The 13604-nt window shown below is 36.2% G+C and overlaps 1 long non-coding RNA gene across 1 annotated transcript; it reads right to left on the bottom strand.

Moving 5' to 3' along the window:
- Positions 1–6432: 6432 nt before the first annotated feature.
- On the bottom strand, positions 6433–6846 carry LOC113336121. Its single transcript, XR_003353626.1, has 3 exons — positions 6796–6846; positions 6638–6677; positions 6433–6535 (listed from the first exon to the last, which is right to left on the bottom strand). It is a non-coding gene; the product is annotated as an uncharacterized LOC113336121 (long non-coding RNA).
- Between the last annotated feature and the right edge of the window lie 6758 nt (positions 6847–13604).

Raw genomic sequence — 13604 nt, 5'->3', positions numbered from 1 at the left:
ACTGAAATTCCAACTTTACCTTTGATTAGTCACCATAAAAAAACCCCATATATCATGTTCACCTAGGGCACCAAAAAACTGTAAGACGACCCTGTTCAAGAGGATCAGGATAGAGATGGATCCATTTTCTAGACTTATATTTTTAAGAAGCAGTCTTATAAACACAAGGAATGATTTTATCAGTTGCACGAGAGTTTTTACCACTAGAAAACACTTGAACCTTGTGATGACTTCTAGGAAAGAGATCATATTTATAAGGTTTCTGGTTTTATGTGGGCATGTGATTAACTGCAGTAGTCAACCGACTATTTGTTCCATTGAAAGTGGAAAGAAGCAAATTATGAAGTTTAGAAATTTATTTCCTCCTAGCAAAACAATGGATAGCACATTGATTCTTTTTCCCAGAGAATGTACAGGCTCGTAGAGGAGAATTATAGAAAGGCATATGTTTCAAATCCATGTCCCATTTGGAAGTTTGCCGAATATATTTTATAGGAACTTCCTTTGGTGAGTGTTTCTTCATGTCAGGTAACTTATATTGAGACTCAGCACGTGACACGGAAGAATTTCTCGTTACAGTGTTTTCCTTAGTCAAGGAGGAAGACTGTTTTTGGGCTAGGTGAATAGATGCAGCAAAATTCTCTGTTTCAACACGAAGGTTGTTCAAATCAGAGAAGTGTGTCTCAATTAAACGTTTTTCTCTAATTGTTCCCTCTTTAACAATATTCTCAAGAGTACTAATCTTTCTTGTTGTAGCACATTTTCTTGAGTGAGTTTTTTGATATTGTTTGAGAAGGATTCAATGATCTTATAGAGTTCACTTTCTCGACTAAGAGACTTCTCAAATTCATCCAAGAGTTGAGAATGATTGTGAAGATCAATCGTCTCAGTTGGATTTTTTTTTGGTTCTGGTGGTATTCCTTTCTACCTCTGACATCCTGTCAATTGTCTCATTTCTTTCTCTAGATTCGGAAGAATCATCTAAGGAATTATCCTTTGAGGAAAAATAAAGACACTTGCCATAGTCAAAAGTATGGGAAGCCATAGACTATGCGTAGATAAGAGACATGACTTTGTCCACAGAATCAGATTGCTACAAACACAGACTTGTAAGGTCTTTTAAACGTGTTTTCCTGCTCGGATACCAATTGAAAATGCGGGTGTCTAACAACCTCATCCAATATTTCGATTAGCAATCTGTATGGACTAACTCCAATATACTTTCTAGAGAATCAACTAGACAGTCAGACTCAATCTAGAAAAAAGTATATCGAGAAATCTCTCTCACTTGTTTTGATCTTTATTCAAGAAAATAGGAATTTGCGAGTCTTTATCAAATACAAGGATGATAAACTTGGACTGTACCAATGTCCAAGGATCAATCAATTTCCAATCGACAACCAAAGGTTGGATTTCACTATTGATCGATACAACGCACAACCTGTGATATTTTAATTATATAACAAAATATAATGTGGAATAGAAATAACACAGACACCAGAAGTTTTGTTAACGAGGAAACCGCAAATGCAGAAAAACCCCGGGACCTAGTCCAGATTGAACACCACACTGTATTAAACCGCTACCACTAGTGGAAAACAACAATTCCACGACCGCCAGGACACGTCATATATACGAGTTAAACGACCTGTTCTAGGGTTCTCTGAATGGGTCGTTTATAAAGCGTTTTTTAATTGCACGACCCTTATTGCTTGGGTCTCTGAACAAAGACCGTTTCTTATGGTAACTAAATGCTGACCCGCGATGTTGGTCGTAGATTTGAATTATAATATAAAAAAATACAGATTCAGATCAGCTGAAATGTCTGGATGGCTGAATCTGAATTAATCTTACTGGCATTTTAGTCAAACAGTCAAGTTAAGTCAAACAGTCAAGTCAACTTAAGTAAAACTACAGTCAAGTCAAATTAATGTCAAACTGAAATTCAAATGCGATCTCAAATTTAATTGAAATACAAATGCAACTCAAATTTAACTGATATTCAATTGCAAGTTCAAATTTAGCTGAAATTTATAATCAAACTGAGAATTTTAACATTCATTCATTTTATCCATTGGGTGTAAAAATACACAAAAAAGATGAAATACTGAGTTCAGAGAATACATGTCCAAGATAGCTAAGTTTTGATAACAACATGCTAAACTAATAGACAACTGATAAAAAAAATGATAATTCAGCTCCTCCTATGACAATGAACTTAATTAGCCAATACTTCACAAATGATATCAAGCAGAGCATCCATGTGTTGTGTCCTTGGCTCACATGCGACTTCCTGCAAAGCAAATCAACAACAGTACAATGACTTTGTTCAGTTCATAATACATGGTTGAACAAAATAAGTTACTAGATATAGGTCCTGTACAACAGTGTGAGGTAATTTGACAGACATTCTAGCAATGGGTAGTATCTGAAAGCACATGTGTGAGGTAATTTGACATATAGGACATGTAGATAACAGTTGGCTCATTAATTGTAGAGATCAAACCATAATCATTTCCATTCTACCAGACTAATCAAGACCACAACTATAATTCACATCACCTGAACAACTTATACAATCCAAGCAAAACTCATTGTAATATACAATCATAAACTCAACTTACTTTCCAATCCACCCATAGCTGCAATCTCAATTTCCCTGAACTACTACCACCAAATTCAACAACCTCATCATTTCCATACATACAAATTCTCTGTGATTCAACCATAACTCTAAACTACAAACATAACCATAACCTAATCTAGGTCATGTGTGAGGTAAGATTCAACATGCTATTTGACCCAAATAAGTACCTAGTTGTCAAGGTTCTGAGTATACAATGTCTTTAAGATGCACAGGAAAACTCAGAATCAGAGGTTTGAGGTTTGTTGTCAACTCACATGTGCGCAGGGGATCTATATGATTTCCACCAGTTGAATTATAAGGTGTTGGGCAAGTTCATTCATGTACGTGTATCCCCATTTCTCGTTCCCTTGGAAAGATAACCAATTGTAGAAAATGAAATTAAAACGAAAGTAAAAGATCTAACATAACGAATATGGAATCTACTAGAAAAGACATGTAAGAAGAAATATAATGAAACCTTAACCGAGCTTCTCCACTCCAATACTCATCATCTCCAAAAGTTGTCAAAATTGACGGAGCTTCATTCTCATTTGCAATAAAGCCCCCTATCATCAGTTCCAAGCACCTACGAAGAAGTAAACAAAAATATTTTTCTAGCTAATAACTGAAAAGTTTCTTTTTTTTCAAACTGCAATATGAATCCCTGAGTTCAGAACAATACACAAGTCCTAGTTAGCTAATAAGAAAACACTTTCCCTAGTCCCAGTGCTGCAATAAATAGATTATATAGAAAACAAGACCATCATACCTTATATCTATAAATACTTTTAAAGTGATTGCTTCCAAGATCAGCATGGACCAATCTCCAGCATCAATTTGTGTACAGCTTCATCAAATGCTTGTTAATTTAGTAAGGAAGTGTGCCCTGCATACCAAATAAATAAACCACCTATAAAGCTAACCGCCAAACAAACAATATAACAGAATGGTGCAATGGGTGGCAAATCTGCAACAAACAGAGGTTTCTTCGGCCCTCGAGAAGCAGAATCAATTCATGACATCAATGGTAAACATTCAAGTTTGGATCCTTATAGGTTCTTTCTTTCACTTGGATTAGTAGAACTCCCTGAAAAAGAAAGATAGACATTCACAAAATTAAAGGTGCACTGTTGTTTCACATATCTGAAGGTAAATAATTCAGGCATGTTATAATGACTCACCAGAAATATCCATTTTTTCAATGAGTTACTGGGATCCAAAGTAGCAAAATCTCTGCTGCTTGTAACAAGTTCTTGGAAGAAACATGCTTTGTCTCTGTGAACCCTGCAAAAGAAAAACCCCTTGCATTTAACTCACAATCATAAATCATAAAATTCCAAACCTAAATACAAAAATCAAAACAAAATAGAAAATTTACTGAACTTACCTGCAAGAACTCTCCCTCCGTCTTCCCCGCAGTAACTATTGCAACTTCAACTGCATAAGATTGCACCAACAAATACTCATCAGCAACATCACAAAATATCATCAAGATTTTTAAATCCAGGGATAAGAAATTGCACCTTACTGATATAGCATAAAAGCAAACAGGGAACTCAGACTATTAAATTACTTCGATGTAGTTTAATCTCTGCTCTTTTGTTGGGGATCAACCGCTTATCGTCAACATTAAAGGTAGTTCAATCAAACATGCACATAAGAGTACCCAGAAAACTGTTGTCACTTGTCGCTCCACAATGTCCAAGTGTATTCTCCTATTATGATTTTCCTGCAACAGAAACTATATAGTATTAGCAAAAGTAACAAGAATACACAGAATACGCGAAACTTGCAGACCAGTCAAGGACAAGCTATTCACCTCTACCATTAATCGTTATTGCAGGTATAGGCAGTATCCATGGTACTTGTCCAAAAACTAAGAAATCTAAACTGATCGACCTTTTTATTCAGTGGCCTAGCCTTGAATTTTGGAATCTTTTCTAACTCCTCAAGCTCGGCTGCGCTTTCACTCTGTAAGAGTGAACGCGGTTAGTTGTTTCAAAGTCAGGTCTCATCGGCCTTGTAAGAGTGAGTTTAGGATACTTCTAAAGAAGTCAAGTCTCATCATCTTGGATTAAAGCAAAACAACCAGCAAAGATTTCAAAATGAGTTCTAATTGATATAGATTGATGATAAAAAATGACCAGCAAATATTAAATTCTAAGGAGAAAAATTAAAACATAAAAATGTGGTGAACCATTTATCTTTTCGTCATCGTATTTCTTGGCCTCGACTTCCTTCTCCTCCTTATTTCGGGATCATCTCTTTCATTGTTTGCTTCAGATGCTGCTACATCACTCTGCAACCAGAATATAACATTAACCATGAGATCGATTCTTCTTATCCTAAACCAACATGCCGATCCATATGTAAAAATGGAAAAAATCTAAGAACAAGCCCTAAATACTCATGATTGATACAAGACATAACCTAAAGACAAAAGAAAAGAAAAATAGGATTCACCTTGATCTCCACCATTACTGTTTCCATCATGGTAACCAGTAAAATGCACTTTACAACCACTGCTCAATAATTTAAAAACAATTTCATCTTCCTACAAAGGAATCAATTCGGTCAACCTTGCTTAAGGATTTTCACATTGAGGATCTTGTCAATGTGAAAAGGTCAAATGATGCAAATAACATTCCTTACAATGAGTAAATGTTGAACTAAGCTATAAGCTATGAAATATGTTGCTTATGTTGGACAATGGCACACTCACCTATTATCAAATTCATATAATAAAGATGCAGAATAACATTCTCACGGCAGAAGCTAAGTTAAATATTTAGGCATCATATATGAATATTTATCATGATTGACAGACAGAGACCCTAACGTTTATCAGATTTGGGCACTACATATGCACATAGATGCACATAGGGGATCCACGGATCATTCATTCCCTAAAATCATTCACTGAAAACAAAAGCGAGACCTTAAAATCCGTGGTAATGAAATATAAAGGTTAAACTTCTCATGTTAATAGTTTGAAATATCTTATTTACATACCCATATGATGCAAGCTTTCTAAATTTATTAGAGTCAATACCGAGAATAAAAAATCTGATACAAAAATGTAACAACTAGTCATACTGTCTACACGGTTTCTATCCTATACAGATAACAAATTGAGCATCTTAAGTAATAAAATCATAAGCAGAAATTAGCGAACCATGTTAGATACGCATATTTATGGTATATACAATGAAACCCAGTTATAACTTGAACTAAAAGATGACAAATTCACACAAAAATTACAAACCCATCCAAATATCTGATACCTAACACAGTTCCTATCAGTTTTTTCTCAGAGTCTTAACATCACTTTCATAAGCAAAAGACTGCAAAAACACCTAAGCATATATACATCTCGAGTCAACTACAAGAAAATTTGTAATATGACGGATAGAGAAGGTATGACCTGCTAACCAAGAAAAAAGGTGGGACTGATATGATGTATATGAACTAATCAATTACTTATATTATAACACATGCTATCATCAGTACTCACAAGTGACAGCAATAAAGGTGGTAGTCTGTAGATATATAGACTTCATAAATCTCATTTTTGCTTCAATAAGAATATGCTACTCAATTACGAAAGCAGTTTCCTATGTTAAGTAAAAACCAGAATATATTATCTACCATTCCAAGTATCTACGTACCAGAGGATCCTTCCATATCAAATGAGACAAAATCAGTAAGCAACTAAATCAATTAACAACTGAATCTAAACAAACCCCAAAATCAGATAAAACTTTCACATCAAAATCAGTTACAATTTAACATATCCACCCATTACCTAGACCCTAATATAAAATCAAGTTGAAAGAAAAACCTAAATTCTGTACCTGATGAAGTTTGTAAAATCAAACCCTAATAACCGCACCAAATTGAGAAATCAACCTGAAATAAACCAATAATCGAAACATGGTTAAAACCCAATAAAGAGAATCAACCAAATCAACAAAAAGAAAATATTTTTTTTTAAAAACTCAATTACAGTACCTGATGAACCCTAATAACCGCACCAAATTGAGAAATCAACCTAAAATTAACCATTAATCGAAAAATGGTTAAAACCCAATAAAGAGAATCAACCAGATCAAAAAATAAAGTTATAAGAAAAGAAAATAAGAGAAATTGAATTCAAACCCTAACTTTACCTGATGTTGATTGAAAAATTAAACCCTGCGCAAAATTAAGAGATGTGAAGCTTTATCGAGTTTCCATTAGGTTTCTATTAGGATTTCAATCGAAAAAAATTCATGGTGGACTCTGGTTCGTGGTGGTGGTGTTGAAGGAAAAGGTGTTTTGCTGCGGATAAGGTTTTGGCGAAGTGAAGTGAGAGAAAGATATCGAGATATATATAGGATCGTTAATACAAAGTTGAATCTTGACTGTGCAAATTGAAACTACCAGATCTAAATCGGAGGTCGAGGGTCATTACATCGGTAGCTCCTTGATGGCAAAATAGTAAATAAATTTTCTAGTTCAGAGACGGCTAACTAGGCTCTCGGAATTTTTCCGTGTTTTTACCGAATCAGAGACCGTTTTCTTTGGTCAACGTATCGGCTACGGTCAATGAGGGTCTCTGATGAGGGTCTCTGATGTAGTAGGTTAGTGTCTCTGATTCGGGTTCAACTAACCTACTACAGTTCAAACCGAAGGGTTCAACTAAACTACTACAAACTAACTTCGGTTTGGACTGTAGTTGAACCCTAATCAATCTCACACTGATTCAAGGTACAGTTGCTCTCTTTACGTCTCTGATCCCAGCAGGATACTGCGCACTTGATTCCCTTAGCTGTACTCACCCACAACCAAGAGTTGCTACGACCCAAAGTCGAAGGCTTTAATAAACAAGTCTGTGTCACACAGAAAAGTCTACAAAGATAGATAAATCTGTCTCCCACAGATAAATCTACAAGTTTTGTTCTGTATTTTGATTAAAATCAAGGTGAACAAGAACCAATTGATAAACCATACTTATATTCCCGAAGAACATCCTAGTATTATCAATCATTCACAATAATCTAAATCGTATGGTAGAGAAACTAGATATTGCGAAATCACAAACGATGAGACGAAGATGCTTGTGATTTCTTTGTATCTTGCCCTATCGGAGATATAATCTCAAGTCAATTATTCCAATTGAACTCGTACGATAGAAAATGGAAAGATCAGATCGCTCAACTACAAGAGAAGTAGTTTCGTCTGGCTTCACAATCCCAATCAAGTCTTTCAGTCGTTAATCGACAGGGTCTCGAGGAGAAACCTACGATTAAAGGAGAATCGACTCTAGAAAAACAACTAGTATCACACAGGAGGTGTGGGGATTAGTATTGCACAGTTGCTAGACGTCTCCTTATATAGTTTTCAAATCAGGGTTTTCCATCCAAGTTACCTTGCTAACAAAGCATTCAATATTCACTGTTAGATGAAAAATCTGATATATCCAAGCTAATATCTTTCAACTGTTAGATCGAAACTTAGCTTGTCACACACAAATGAAATGTATTCATTTAGGTTTGAGTAATTATACCTAAACGTGTACATTGGTTGGTTCACAAATGGTTGACCAATGGTTAGCCATATGAGTGCTTTCATATCAACCCTTTTTATCTTTCTCATAACTAGTTCAAATGACTCATAAGAACTAGTTCAAGAGTTGTTCAATTGCTTAGATCTTTATACATACACAAAATTGAAACAAAATCGGTTTGATTCATTTGAATCAATTCATGAACAACGGTTTGCAAAGATTGCATTCCTTATAATTTATTGTTTTAAGTCCATGAACTACCGATTTGAGAAATAACCAGCTTGGGTACGCGTACGGGTATGCGTACCTTAGCTACCAGATTTTGAGTTGGTTTTAGTTTCCAAACTCAGCAGACTTTTTCGGGTGAAAAAGTTCCTCCAGTACGCGTACGGGTCCACGTACCTAAGGTGACTGGTTTTTGAGTTCGTAAACTTCAAACCCAACAGAATTTCACGGACATGAACTTCCGCCAGTATGCGTACGGGTACGCATACCCAACCTGTCTCCTTAACCAATACCGCATGCACACATATGCACGCACTTGGTTTCCGGCACATAAATTTATACACAAATGTGAGAACACATTAAATGCTTACATCCATAGGTGGTTACATATTCTCAACTCTGCATTTCAATCATTGAAACATTCTTCTATAATGTTATAACAGTCGTTAGACATAAAGAATCGACTATCGTCATCAAAGATATTTTCAAGATTGAAACGTCATCATGAATTTCGTCATGGGTAAAGATGAAGATGGTTGAAGCAAAATCTTACCAACATGTATTTCGAGAAAAAGATAGGCGAGTAAACTCGGCTCGAAATAGCAAGTGTGTAGGTATGAAAACTATCATAATTATACGACTGTTGTCTCAAGAGTAGGAGATAGAGTAGATAAACTTTTGAGTGACAAGATGAGTTCAAGTATCTACATACCTTTTAGTCGGATGAAGTTCCACCGGTTCCTTGAGTGGTTCTTCGTCTTTGCAAGATAATCGTCATGGAGTCTGGAGCTCAACTATTCTTAACTATCCTAGACCGAGACTTAGTCATAAGTATACTAGAAATCAAGACATATAGTTTTGATCACTAATATTGACAAACATGCTTGATATAGCAACGCATGCGCGTTCGACCGAGAAATGCTCTAACAAATAGATTACTGCATAATGAAGTACCCTATAAATACAGATACACGCATACATGATAATTTTACATATTTAACTTCCCATGGATGGGTGAAAATTCATACATAGTACTACATAATATCTGCATCACTCAATTATCTTGTGACGACTAACAGAGGCAAGAATGGGAATGCAAGCATATAAAGGAGTGTTACTCGCCCCCATATGATAGACCCACGCACGTATTATGTATATTATTATTACCACATGATTAATTCTAGCTGTTAAAGAGAACAATGCTTTGCTTTTTATTTTTTAATAAGTGCAGGAGTAACAAGAGGAGAATTTACATTAAAGGAACATCAAATGATTAAGAATTCACATTGAAGAAAAAGTCTCAAGATAAAGAAACATTCGATATACAAAGAACTGGCAAAGAATTTACAACTGCGAAAAGGGAGAAAAGGTATTCAAAAAGAATAACTATTTCCCACCCATATCATCTTCATTATCCTCCATAGCCTCAGAACTACCGCCCTCTTCATCAGTCTCCTCATCAGTCTCTTCATACTCCTCATATTCTCCCTCACTATCAGAGATGTCAGATCCTTCTTCGTTGGGGGAAACTTCAATGAAGTTGTGATTTCTCAAAGGGATGTTATTATCAATGCAGACTTTCTTAATAGCCGCATCATGAATGCGAACAACATCTTTTCTCAAGTTAGAAACTGTGACAGTCAACTTTTTCTTGAGCCTGCGGTATTTAGAGTTACGAGCGGATAAGTTCGCTTCTAGATTCTCAATTTTCTCAAGATACTTCTTCTCATCTTCTGCGAAAAAAATGTCAAAAGGTTAAAGCTGCATAAGAATATCTGTCAAAGAATAACAGATGGACAAGAATAATAAACAACCTTCCTTGTTAGAAATAATATCCTTAACCAATGCAGCATGATCAGATTCAAGGCTAACATTTACAGCTAAATCACTTCTATCAATATATAAGACCCTAAAATCCCACTCAAATTCAGCATCACTTTCTATAAGAAGTCGGGAACGGATCAAATTCCCTCGTTCAACCAGTGCATTCTTTTCGCTTATAGCTAGATTTCGCTCCACTTGAACTTGGAGGATAGTTTCTTGAAACTTATTCAAAGCCTCAGCGCCCTTTATGACTACATTATCCTTTTCAGTTATAACTGCGTTCTTTTTCGCTTCTAGAACTTGAATTGCCTCCTTATCCGTGCGAAGCGGACGCTGGAAACCATTATTTACAGATAACATGGATCTATACTCAAACCTAAGGGCCTCGTATTTTGACTTTAGTTCCTCCAGTCTAAGATTCTCCTGTCCATCACCAGGGAAATAGTTCAAAGAGGAATTAAGATGTTCAAGAAGAATCTCATCATTACTAGGGAGATTAGACGCTTCATCAATTAAATTATAAAGTTCTACGAATGCAAAGAATTAATAGGGGCAAGAATGACACAACATATAAAAGGGGAGGATAATAAGAGAAACACATACCAAGTAGGTGATTATATCTCTCACGAATCCTAACGACCTTGTCAGCATTGGTGGAATTCTCAGCCTTGAGTTTATTATTCTCATTTTCAAGGGAACGAAGCCTTCTCAGAAGATCCGAAGTAACCACATGAGACATGCGAGTGAACTGCGTCAAACAAGAAAGAAGAAGTTAATATAAAACACAAAAGTATAATAAAAAAAAGGGAGTGGCAGAACAAAAATTACCGAAGAGCCAAACGCGAATTGGAAACTTGGACTCAATAATGAGGCAACTCCGCGAAGGGAATCATGACTTAAAGAAGGAGCGTCACATATCTTTGCAACCGTCCCAAATGTGCGAGTTAACGCCTCGTGGCCAACAGCAGACATGGAGTCAGAAAAGAGACTCGACAATTTCCCCATAGAGGATGTGAATGAGGGGTCATCCGAGGGAAGCATTTCATCATCACCAAAACGGAAACTTGAAGAGGAATGAGAAGGTGCCTTTCGCTTCTTAGAAGGATTCTGGGAAGAAGATTTGGAAGCGGTATTCTTATAGAGAATTTTACCTTTGCCCTTAGCACCTACATCTTCCACCTACGCGAATAATGAAAGATAACAAACAGAGGCAACAATATTGTTAGAATTAAACAAAGAGTATTTCTTACTTCCTTATCCTGCGAAGGTGACACTTTCTTAGCCTTCTTCTTCAATTTCGCAGCCTGAAAACAAAATAAAAATAAATAGTAGGTTCGGGATAAAACAATAAAGAATAGTAAATAGAAAGGCAAAGCTAAAGGTAGCGTACCACATCAAGTTCCTCAGTCCACCTGAACACCCAAGGATCGTAAGCGGGAAAATCTGCAGGAAGCGGAAGAGTTAAACCATTTTCGTCTCTACCATATATGTAGGGACCATCCAAGACAATAGGATAATCCACCCAGCGAGTATCATTTGACTTACGAGCGGTGTTATTCGTAGCGTCATGAAAATCGATATCTCGCATGATTCTTTCATTCTCTGCGATACCATCCTTTCTTATCAAGCAAATACCCCATTTATATGATTCATTCTTCATAACAGAAACTTCATAGTTCTTGAAGAAACTCTCAACTGTAAAATCGACAAGATTAATTTCTCTATGGGCATGTTCGGGTTTTCTCACTTCTATTGGGTAAATAGATTCCAACCCTGCCGCACGACGAGCGAACTCTTTGACTATGCTGATACAATCACCACTCAATTGGAATATTCCGCGCAAAAATCTCGCATCAGAAAAAATCTTATAGAAGAGAGGGTTTTGAGGATTATAAAGGGGAATATGAAGACCAGCGAGAAGTTGTCCCACTGAAATAATAACTTTCTGGTCATTCCACTCATCGAGTGAAAACTATTCAGGGCCAAGTGAAGAAGAATGTTTTGATCCAGGAGGAGCGGATAATGAGAAACCTCTCGGACCGAACTCGGTCTTTAATCTTTTAAACACTTTTTCGTTCTTCCAACCAGCTGGAGGCATTTTTTGGAATGAGAATGGGAATGAGACTAATCAAAGATGATCAAATTAATCAGGATTATGATGATCAAGATACGAGAAGTAAGAAATAAAACGCGAAAATGAAGAAAGAAAAGGGGAAAATGATGAAACAGGAAAAGATGATAATCAACTCGAAGGTATCAAACCAGAAGAGAATCAACATAAGAAAATAAGAGATTTACTCCCGATTCCCAAGAGATTTACCCCATTAATACGATGATTAAAAGTGAACGGATAGGAAGAGGCGGTTATAAGAGACGTGTCAGATAATGAATGGTTGAAAGGACACGCGTAAGTTGTCATGCCTAAATCAGGGGAATATATCGGCAGAGAAGAATACGAAAAGGTGAACAGGTGCGACATAATAAATTAGAATTTTTCATATCGCTCTCTTTATCAAAAGAACGGTATGAGAAGAGGCAAAATGTGGATACAAAATACCGCACACCAAATAAGCATGCGAAATAATGATCATCAAGAGAGAGCGAAGACAACCGCGTCAAGCTTATCCAGAATGACGTATTAGATGGCGTCAACTTAATCACGAGTAAAGTGTGAAGAGTCGTCCGATAGTAAAGAAGTCGTGCGTCAATGATAAAGTCCACGCGACATTGACGCACGTCAGATCCGAAATTAGAGGCTTTATTAGCTGTCATCCATTATGTAAACTCCTATATAAGGAGCCGAGCGACCCTGTATTGCGAGAGATCTTTTTGAGAGCTTAGACAAGATATTTAGGAGAGAGAAATATTATTTGGAGAGCAAGTTAGGGTTTCTTCATCACTTTGTATCCAATTTGAAGATCTTAATGAATGTTCTTGTGTTCCTCCTGGAGATTACTTAGATTGTTCTATACCTTTTATCAAGGGTGTGGTTGTGAGATTTCTCTACACCTCTAGTTTGGACAAGATTGTAAACTACATACTTGCCAGGAAAAATACAAATCAATAAAACTGCCAGTGTCAATACGTAATTGTAGAGTGGAGATTGCGTACCAAGTACGTTCACAGGGTGTTTATCATTTAGCATATTCTTTATAATCTTATGGTTTACAAGGAAAGTTTAATACTACAAGCCAAAATATTTGATTGCCTTTATATCGCACTTACGCTCACTTTTAAACTTCATCAACAAATTTAAACAGCCCTCTATCAGTCTTTGAGTGTAATTAGCGTCATAGCGAGTCTACTAAATTGGACTATTAAAAATTACACCTTGGCGGCTTCAGTTACAGCTACTTTACAGTTGCACTACGAACTCTTCAA

This window comes from Papaver somniferum, unplaced genomic scaffold (genome assembly GCF_003573695.1).
Source record: "Papaver somniferum cultivar HN1 unplaced genomic scaffold, ASM357369v1 unplaced-scaffold_150, whole genome shotgun sequence".
In the NCBI taxonomy this organism is placed as follows: Eukaryota; Viridiplantae; Streptophyta; class Magnoliopsida; order Ranunculales; family Papaveraceae; genus Papaver; species Papaver somniferum.
This window is presented reverse-complemented; position numbering and strand designations above follow the sequence as displayed.